The 10,463-nt window shown below is 41.5% G+C and overlaps 1 pseudogene; it reads right to left on the reverse strand.

Moving 5' to 3' along the window:
* Positions 1-3,953: 3,953 nt before the first annotated feature.
* On the reverse strand, positions 3,954-4,951 carry LOC140855304 (polyamine oxidase 1-like; annotated as a pseudogene).
* Positions 4,952-10,463: the final 5,512 nt, after the last annotated feature.

A 10,463-nucleotide genomic window follows, 5' to 3' on the forward strand; every position in this document is an offset into this window, starting at 1 on the left:
CACAAAGAAGATGCAAAAGAACAACTTACCCCTTTACAGATGATGAATGGTACGGAAAGTAGTAGAAAAAAATCCATTGGTGCGAAGTTCTAGCAGTTAATGCCATCTAAAAAATCCATCTAATAGTTTTAAGTTGACAAACGTTTGGTTGTTTGGAAATCTATGTTTTATCTTTTCGGTATTATTATTATTATTATTATTTTGTGCTACATCTAATTGCCGTTTTAGATGTTTTTTTGTATCTTTATTTTTTTAAATGAAATTGGTGAATTTTTTTTTAATCTTTTAACTCGAAAAAAGAAAGCATCTCACGTGGTCCATATTCATCGATACTTGCAGTCGAATAATTTAAAGTTTAAGCTAAGGTGCGGTGGACCACTCAACCATGGTGAGTGGTGACTGGTGACGAAGATTGCGGCCGTTTTGTTAGGTTCTGGATCGTTTTTCACGTGGCTGACTGATACACTGTGCTGGCGAATGAATGACGCAGCCCGTAACACTGTGATCTTGCACTGGATGGGCCAACGGATGGTGGGAGCGAAGGAAGGAGTGTCCACCTTTCGGGCGAAGCATGCGTCCAGCCGGGCTCCTACTGGTACATCTCGATCCAGTTGCAGAGAGCCAGAAAAAAACGAACGTCCAAGTTCCGCGTGCTCCCGCGCCTTGATGACCTCAATTAATTGGCCGGTTCACACTGCCATTTGGACCACCACTAGTGTCCTTGTGTCACACATGCATGTCTATGGCCATAAATACCCATTGTTTCTTCACTCGCCTGTCCACTGAAACAAAGCGGATAAAGGAACCCATTTTTTGTTCGCACAACTTCACAATGGTGAGGTTCAAGAACTTAGGATGGAACTAATTTCATCATCTGTAGTTCATTTTATATTACTTCAACTAAAGCTAATATGCTTACTGTTACAAGATGGTGCCCTTACGGTAGGGTCATGGGGTGGATCTAATGGGCCATGGGGTGAATCTAATGGGGTTTATTGGTCATTTGAGCATGCTCGGATGATCATCGGAATCAAATTTATCATGGGGGATGTCATTAATTCAATTTCCTTCCAGTATTTGGACGGTGAGAGAGCCAAGTGGTTTGATGCGTTCGTGGGTAGCGATGAAGGCACACCTAAAACGGTACTGGCTCTAAGATATTGTTCTCACTCTAGTTTAATTCAATTTTCTTATCAAAATTAGTTTCCGCATACTATTATTTTAATACTCATTTAAATTGCAATTATCATCATCATCATTGCCATCATCATTATTATTTTTTTTAAATCAAGTTATTTTTCGATCCCTGGCAAATTCAAATTCATTTAGAAATTCTCATGGTTCACATTTCCTACCGCATGCCGGTATGCTGCTATATTTGTGCATTTTTTATATTATTGTCATGGCACTTTCTTGTAACCATTTTGATGGAAAAGGAGGTTTCCTACTCTGATCCTCTCTCTTCCTCCCTCTCTCTCCGCCCTCCCCGGCAACAGCCCCGATCCGGGAAGAAAAAGGATTCAATAGCTTATCAGAAAAGAAAAAGGATCAGGTACAGTCCAATAATATCAATTTCTGTAACAGACATGTTTTCAGGATGTGGATTTACGTGTATCCGTCCTGGATAAAATATAGGTACATGTATTAAAATGCTGATTGTTCCTGTAGCGTCTTTTAAAGCATTTGATATGGAGCTGATGTCAAAATTGTTTCAGATTGTCTTGGCAATGCTTGGCTCGAGCTGGATATAATCTAGGTCTGACCTTAAATTTTTGTTTTTGTTTTGTATATTAATCTTGGAACCAATAATTACCTCAAGACTATTTCAGGCTACTAGGGCGATTATTGTGGTAACAAAGTTATTGAATTGTTTACGTTTGAGAGCAATTAGGGCAAATATGGGCCATACGGTCACGAGCATGAAACCACTTTCTCCCTTACTAAGAAAGCGAGGAGCGTTGTTGGCTTCTTCGAACATGCAGGTCAATGACTTGATGCTCTCGGGTTCCACTTGAAGCCCTGGTAGGTCTAGTTATTCCAAATTAGATTTTACTAAGTGCTTCAAATATTTTAATTTTTTTACTGTTCATCTACATCCGATTGTCGGATTAAATCGGAACCATTCGGATATCAACTAACTAATATATCAATATGTATGGCTGGTACGGTAAATATTTTAAAATTTAAGATTATCTTATGCTTCAATTAAATTAAACTTCTTTTTGTTTCAAAAGCCATGGTGGTGGGGGGTTGTTGCGGTGGCTCGAAAAAGTCACGGAGGATTTGGAAGATGGTGCAAAAGCTGAGGATAGGTGTACACGGGGGAGTGCAAAATAAAAATCAGAGGGAGGGGAGGGGGTGGGGGTGCTAAGGGGAATTGCAAGTGCAAGTGACGAGGTGGGAGAAAAGGGGTTGGGGGGATCGAGGGTTGAGGAGCCATGGATGCCAGGGGGAGGGGGGTTAAGGACAAGAATGGAGGAGCCACAGGCAAGTGGGGGTAGAGGAGGTGCGAGTAGATAGAAGCCTCAAGCAAAGAAAGGAAGAAGAAAAAAAATAATAAATATTATTTTAAAAAAATAATAGAATATATAAGAAATTTAATATATCATATTTTAAATATTTTTTATAATAAAATATTAAAAAAATATCATAAAAAAATCTTTTCAAATTAATTATGGATGTCAACTTTGGATCGCATTATAATAAATCATGAAGATGCCATCTTCAAACTATGTTTGTTGCTGTCTTGGATTCTATGCTACCAACTTTGTATGTTCGTTTTTGATCTATCCCTTCATAACAAATGGTGATGTTATGCTCGATGTTATTATCCAAATAGATTTGGCTGGTAGATTGCACGGGTATGGACAAAAGATAGGGGACTCATTTGGATTTAGACTGGGAGCATATATTTAATTCCTGGTGCAATCAATAATCTTTTATGATGCTGTTTGTTTAGGATTACATATCTTGGATATGTTTCTTAAATCAGAAATTTTTTAGTTTGAATTCGGTCTTCATCACCTCCCTACATAGTGAGGACGATTGTCCTCATACGCATCCATCCAAACATGCTTCTGGTCATTTTTTATAGCTATTTACATAATAAAACAAAAGAAAAGAGCTGATCATAATTTCCTCATGTCAGGTTAATTCCGATTTTATTATGTCTTCTATGGTTTGAAAATTAGCATTTAACCCACCTGTGATCAGATCTGTCCGATATTATTTTGCTCCGTTACTCATCTACATGGTAAAATAGGTTCAAAGATTTTTTTCACCATGATTTGAATGCACTATTTTTTCCTCGATATCCCTCCCCCCCTCCCCTCCCCAGCTTAGGAAATAATGACGCCCATCTGATTCTGACTTGACGGCACCCTTTCCCTCACTCCCTTTGCCTTCCTATCACTTTATCTCTCTCTCTCTCTCTTATCTATTTTTTCACATATGAAATTCTTTCTACACCACGAGTGATGTAGAAAATCCAAGCACCGCTTTATGTGATTGATCTACGTAGCCACCGCTTTCCAATATACATTTAATACTTACAATTTTGATTTTTGGTTTGAAAATTTTGAATGACGAAAAAATCTATCTTTTGTAAAAAATTATGGCATTTTATGTCCATATTATGCCATCCTACATACAGAAAGTCATAATTTTAATGCAAGATATCATAATATGCCATAGGATATCATAATTTTTTTTAAAGAGTAGGGGTATTTTCATCATTCAAAATTTTCAAACGAAAAAGTGAAAATGCAGACATTAAATGTGCGTTGAAAAGTGGTCGGACAAAAATGCTCCTTCTATATTTTAACATCCTAAGACATAATATGACATCTTGAATACAGAAAGTCATAATTTGATACAGGATGTCATAATTTTTTCAAAGAGTATATATATTTTCGTCCTACAAAATTTTAAAATGAAAAGTTGAAATACAGACATTATATATACATCGAAAAATGATAATTATATGAATCAATTACATAAAGCGATCTGGTGTGCACAAAGAATTTCTCTTTTCCATACGGCAACGGCTCTGCCATGAGGTTCAGATCGTTGCCACTGGGTCTGATGGCCACATAGTTATAGGGGCCCAAGAAGAGCGGATCCTTGGCCCAGCTACTCCGTTTCATCCGGGCGCTCCACGGGTGGATGGCAGGCAGGAAGGCGTCCAGCATGGCGAGGGCACCGCGAATGATCTCCTCCTCGCTGAGCAATTCAAGCTCCATGCCCTCCTCCCCGCCCAACCACGCCAACAACACCCTTGACCTGCCGTAGATCGGGCAGTTCGAGTGCGTCCTCCTCATCCACTGCGCGATCTTCGCTACGTGTCTCGTTGACAACTCTGCTTTGTCGAACGCCATCTGGAGGAACGGGAAGAACTGCTCCGAATCATCGTCCATCTTCATGAAGAGCTTGTTTACCACGCCGAATCTCAGCCGTCTGATGGCACCCCACTTGAAATCCGGAAGGGTCAGGGAGAGCACCACATCGGGGCCCAACGGCGACCCCAAGCCGACCTCCTTCCCCAGTTCCATCCCTGCCTTGAGGACCCCGGCGATACCGTGACGATCACATGATCCGCAGCCATCAGGGTGTAACCCTGCTCGAAGTGGAGCCTCATGGGGCCGCTGCTCCCGCCTCCATTGGGGCACCACTCCATGTGGCGGAGCCGCCGCCCAGATTGGATCACGCCTGGGGGGATGGCAGCCGCGAGGGTCTCCACGATGCGCGAGTACCCCTTGGTGATCACGATCTGGTCGGCAGGGAAGTCCCGGTACTCGCTCTCCGCGGCGAGGTCCAGCCACCTGAGGTCATCGGCCAAGGTGCAGGTCTGCTGTGTGTTCTAGTGGATCGCGAAGGTGACGTCTTCCAGCGCCTCCAGGGTCCAGTCGCCCTCGCCGCCACCGCCGCCGCCGGTGAAGAATGGTTGGTTCATCACCAGGGAACCGCATTAATATTACCTCCGGGTATGAAAGTATTGGGTTGGGGTTGTATCCTTACGCGAAAAAACGATTGATCGTCTTTGGCAAAGAACCCTATGCCCGCTCAAAATTTGATATCCAGCCAACCATCATCCCGGGCTTATTCCTCGTCCGTGGGCTAATTTCCATGGAGTCTCGTACTGAAATTAAGACCGATAAAATATAATTCGATTCATATTTGATTCATCATAAATAAATTTAGATTTAGATTAAATAGATTCGGATCATAAATAGATCAACCCGTTTAACCCATTTAATAAGTGGGTCAGATATGGATTTTAAATATCTGATCTGTTTAATCCGTTTAATATTTAGGTTGGATTGAGTCAGATAACTCATTTAACCTGTTTAACCTGTTTCTGATCCATTTAACCTGACCTGTTTAACCTGTTTAACTCATTTAAGACCCGTTTAACCTGTTTAAAATCTGTTTAACCTGTTTCTGACCCATTTAACTTGATCCGTTTAACCTGTTTAACTCTTAAACCTATTTAATCTATTTAATAAATAGATTAAACGGGTCGAGTTACCTGTTTAATAAACAGGTCGGGTTCATATTTGAATTTTTGACCCGTTTAATAAACAGGTCGGATTTGGGTTGACTATTTTCTGATCCGATCCGTTTACGATCCGACCTATTTATGACCGATCCGATCTGTTTGCCACCCCTAACTGGAATGGTGGAGAAACATATGGCTCTATCTGACCATCTTTCTATGAGTTCTGTCAACCAGCTCAGAGGTATCTCTTTTAACGATTCTTTTAAGAGAAACAGAAATGCCAAGATAAGTGAAAGGGTTGCCATGACATCGGGTTGCAAATTCGAGAAAATCGGTTGTTTCAAACTCAGATTAAAATTTAAAATTTGGGAGAACCAATGACTTGATGCGCTCAGGTTTTACTTTTAAGCCCAACTTGGTCTAACTATTTTAAATTACCAATAGAATGAGATATTTCTAATTATGTATTACGGTGCTTATCGTGAGTGCCTCGGATCAGCACTACGTCACAAGATATTTTAAGTTCTCGGATCAACAACACGATCGCCGACCACCTTATGAGCTGAGGAGTTCGTCTCCATATTGAGCTGAGGCATCTACGAGGTCTAACCTGTGTATGAGCTGCTCTCATCACCTCAGCCAACTTATCTCTTCAACATGCACGATATCTATTTATCCTGAATAAATAGGATCTGACGTAACCGTCTCCCCTGATCTTACGGGAGCGATTAAGGGCTGAATTATCTCATCCAGTTTGGTATGTCCAATAGTTCGACAATTTCGAGATCGTGCGATGTCACAGCTAATAACTCAGTTGTCTGACATCCTTCTATATAAACAATCAGAGTCCCGAGGACCCAGGTAAGTCCAATTCAATCCCTCTCAAAGAACCTGTTGCTGCTCTTTTATTCTTTTCTTTTCTGACTTGAGTGTCGGAGGGTCCTCATCGGAGCCACAACCTCCAGTTTGAGACTTGTCTTGCAGGTCACTCCAACACCAGCATCCCTGCACGAGGATCAGATGTCCTTCTTCCGACCTCGATCGATTTCAGCAACAACAGATAGAGGAAGAGCCTACATTCGCATTTATAGCTCAAAGACGGATATCTTCTCGGCTTTCCAATGTCACCACTTTCGGACAGGCGGCTAGTCAGGCTGACAATCAAGTTCAACTACTGGCGCTAGAAATTTCTCCACTAGTTCAACTGATCGTCCCTCCATCGATTCAACCGACCCAGCCAGCACCAATCATGACTGACCAATTTGGTCAGCTCTTTCAGCAAGTTCAACATCCAACGATTGCAATTCAAGTGGTCCAAATCTTTCTCTCACCCTTTTAGGTGGCACCACAACCTCTCCAAGCTGTCCCTGCACCCTCTACAGTGGTGCGTTATACAGTTCCCTTGTTGGTGCCACCTATGCCTTCCATAGCGACGCCTCCATAGAATCCTGCTTTGACTGTGGCTCTGCAGCCACCACCTCAACCAGAGCCATTGGCACCTCTTCGAAGTCTGGAGAAGAGGTTGACTCATCAAAGTTGCCCTAAGATCCAGCAGTCGATCAGGCAGCGATCTTCAAGCCCACAGTCGGACCATAATTCAACCCTCGGACGTCGATCTCCCCTATGCTTCGAGACTGGTATCGTCCGTGAAGTTGATTTTGAAAGGTGATTCCAGAAATTCGTCCAATAGTTGGGCCAAAAAATAGAAAAGGTCCTCAACAATAATGGCTCCTCGATGCTGTCTTACAAAAGATATAACAGCCAGCTGCCCTTCGCCCCGAGGATTGTGCAGGAACCACTCCCCCTGTATTTCAAATTGCCTCAACTGAAGGTCTATGATGGGACCACCGACCCCATCGATCATGTGGAGAACTTCAAGGTAGCCATGCTTCTTCAGGGAGCATCAGATGATGCAATCCTCTATCGAGCATTTCCTCCAACCCTCAAAGGGGCCGCTCAGCAGTAGTACTCAAGTTTGAGGCCGACGTCTATCCATTCTTTTGAAGACTTATGCCGGTCTTTCATCGACCATTTCATCAGCAACCGATGATAACAGAAGCAGTTCGACTACCTTTATACCATCAAGCAAAAGGAGGGCGAGTTGATCCGCTCTTTCATGAATAGGTTCAACGTGGCGATCTTGAAGGTTCAAAACTTAAACCAGTCGACTGCGATGGCCGCGATGATGAGCGGTCTACTGAAGAACGATTTGAAAAAGTTGTTAATTATGATTTATCCCCAGGATCTTCTGGATATGCTTGTCCGTATGGAGAAGTATACTCGTATGGAAGAGGCCTTTGCCGATGATACTCGTGCCGGTTCAGCCGTGGCGAGATCCAGTAAGAATAATAGCTCTGTTAATAGATCCATTGGCATAAGTTCTTTTGAAGTAGTTCATGGATATTAACCTAGAAAATCAATAGACCTCATCCCACTGCCTATGCATGCTAGGATTTTCGAATGTGCAGAGTCATTTGCATAGCATGTCAAGAGTCTACATAAAGAGATCAGTAAAAAAAATTTGCATTAGCAATAAAGTTTATAAACAGAATGCAGATTCTTATCGACGTGCCCAAGAGTTTGCAGAGGGAGACTATATGATGGTTCGATTGAGGTCTGAACGGTTCCCACCCATAATTGTGAAGAAGTTACATGCTTAAGGAGCAGATCCGTTTAAGATTATAAAGAAAATCGGATCAAATACGTATGTTGTAGACTTACCTTCTGATTTTGAAATTAGCTTTACTTTTAACATTACAGATCTTATCGCCTATAAAGAACCAACTCAGATACCTAATGAGCTATTTGAGCCTGAACCAATCTTTGAGAGCGAACCTGTCCCTGAGCGTCCACCAACCAAAATGTCAGCAAAACACGATCAGATTGAGAGAATTTTGGATGAGCAAATCCTCTCCACTAGAAGTGGAGGCTATTAGCGATATTTGGTTAGATAGAGAGGTCGACTGGAGTCTGAAGATATCTGGATCACTCGAGAAGAGCTGCAGCGCATTGATCCTGATTTACTTGAGTGTCATCGGAGTAGAATCGACCCACACTCGACAGGATCGAGTTCTCCCCACCTCGAGAGAGTTGGTGTGGACACTAGAGCCATCAGAAGTCAGCGACATGATGTGGATTCGATTTGGATCGAAGAAGCCCCATTAGATTGATTATACTTCAGTTATTTATTTTCAGTCAATAAGTTTTTAATGCATTTAGCTGTGGATCTATATAGCCATATTTGGATTTATCCACATCACCTTTGGAGCCACCACTCTCCACATACCCAAGAAAAAAATATGCATGCCAGCGTGTGCCATGCCCAAAGATTTTCATGCCAAGTTGTGCCAAGCATCAAGTGCCCATATAGAGTTTCATTTCTTTCCGAAGATTCCTTAAGAGTTCTTGGCTACTTATTCTATTGAAGACTGATTTCTTTCTCATGGTAGATTATTTTTTTAAAAAATCAAACATAATACTTTATTTTTTTGTGGAGGACTGATTTTTTTCTTGTAAAAGATAAGAGATTCTTAAAGAAATAAGACCCCTAGAGTCATATATAAATCTTTGTATCTTTCATGAAGAGGATAATAAATGATTTTACAAACTTCACAAATACTTGTGTCAATCACTCCAAGAGGGAGAAGGTATAAGACCCAACAAAAATTGCCCCACAAGGGGAGGGTGTGAGGCCCACTTTCTATCCTATCTCTTTAACCTTCATCTACTTAAGATCCAGTGTTCCTACGACCCTGATTCGACTCCACCATCTACCCACGCAAGCCTAGCCACTAAGAGAGATTTGTCTCCTTCAAAATTTTCATCTATCGTGCTAAGAGAAAAGAGTGATCTTTTATTCTACAGATCATATGCTGTCAAGGACCTTCATTTTTTCTTAGTTGATCTTTGATTTTATATTTTTTTATTTTCGATCTGATGTTGGTAAAGATCTAGTTCTTTATTGATGGATCTGTTTGATTAAAAGATTAAGAGCCATAGTCAGGATAGTTTCTTAACTACCATGATTCGAATTCTTATCATCTTCTTGGATTTTTCTCATGGGTTTAATGTTTACTCTTTCTCATTCCATTCATATCTCTTTTTTTGCATTTACTCGTAAGCATGTTTAATTTATACTATCTATTTATGACTTTTCTATTGCTAGTTATTTATTGATCTCTAGAATGATATTTGTCTGCATCATTTAGATTGATCTCACTTTAATCTTGTATCAATCAATCATGCCTCCTGAGCAGAGTATAGACAACTATACTGTCTGTCCTGAGAATAATGAGCTCCTGACCGGACGTGATTTGTTGTTGACGAACAGAAGGAAGCTTGATCATTAGGATTGATTTTTTTCTCTCTTCTTTAGGGTTATCCCACATCACTCGGCTTACAATGCCATCCTCGACCGTCCTAACCTGTGAACTTTGAAAGTTGTCGTCTCAAGCTACCATCTGATGGTGAAGTTTTTGATCAAGCATGGAGTAGGACAGATCTAAGGCAACCAAGCCATAGCTTGTGAATGCTTTACTGCCAAACTGAGAGCAAAGAATCAACCGACCCCAGTAGAGATCTAGCTCGAGCTCCCGATAGGCTTGGATGCTTGGGAGGACATGATTGATGAACGTCCCCAACCAACCGAGGACCTTTTAGATGTCCCGCTAAGGAAGGAGAATCCGAGTTGGATGGTGAAAATTGGCTCACATCTAGATGAGGTAACCAAATACTGGCTAATTAATCTTTTGCAGGAGAATGTAGATCTTTTCGCTTGGTCTGCTGCAGACATGCCTGGCATCAATTCTGAGGTAATATTCCATCATCTAAGGATGGACCCAATTTGTAGGCCAGTAAAGCAAAAGAAGCAAAGTTTTGCCCTGGAGCGGAAAAGGCCATAGCTGAGGAAGTCAATAAGCCTCTCAAAGCCGATTTTATTTGGGAGGTCATGTACCCAGACTGGCTA

Source organism: Elaeis guineensis, chromosome 2 (assembly GCF_000442705.2).
Source record: "Elaeis guineensis isolate ETL-2024a chromosome 2, EG11, whole genome shotgun sequence".
NCBI lineage: Eukaryota > Viridiplantae > Streptophyta > Magnoliopsida > Arecales > Arecaceae > Elaeis > Elaeis guineensis.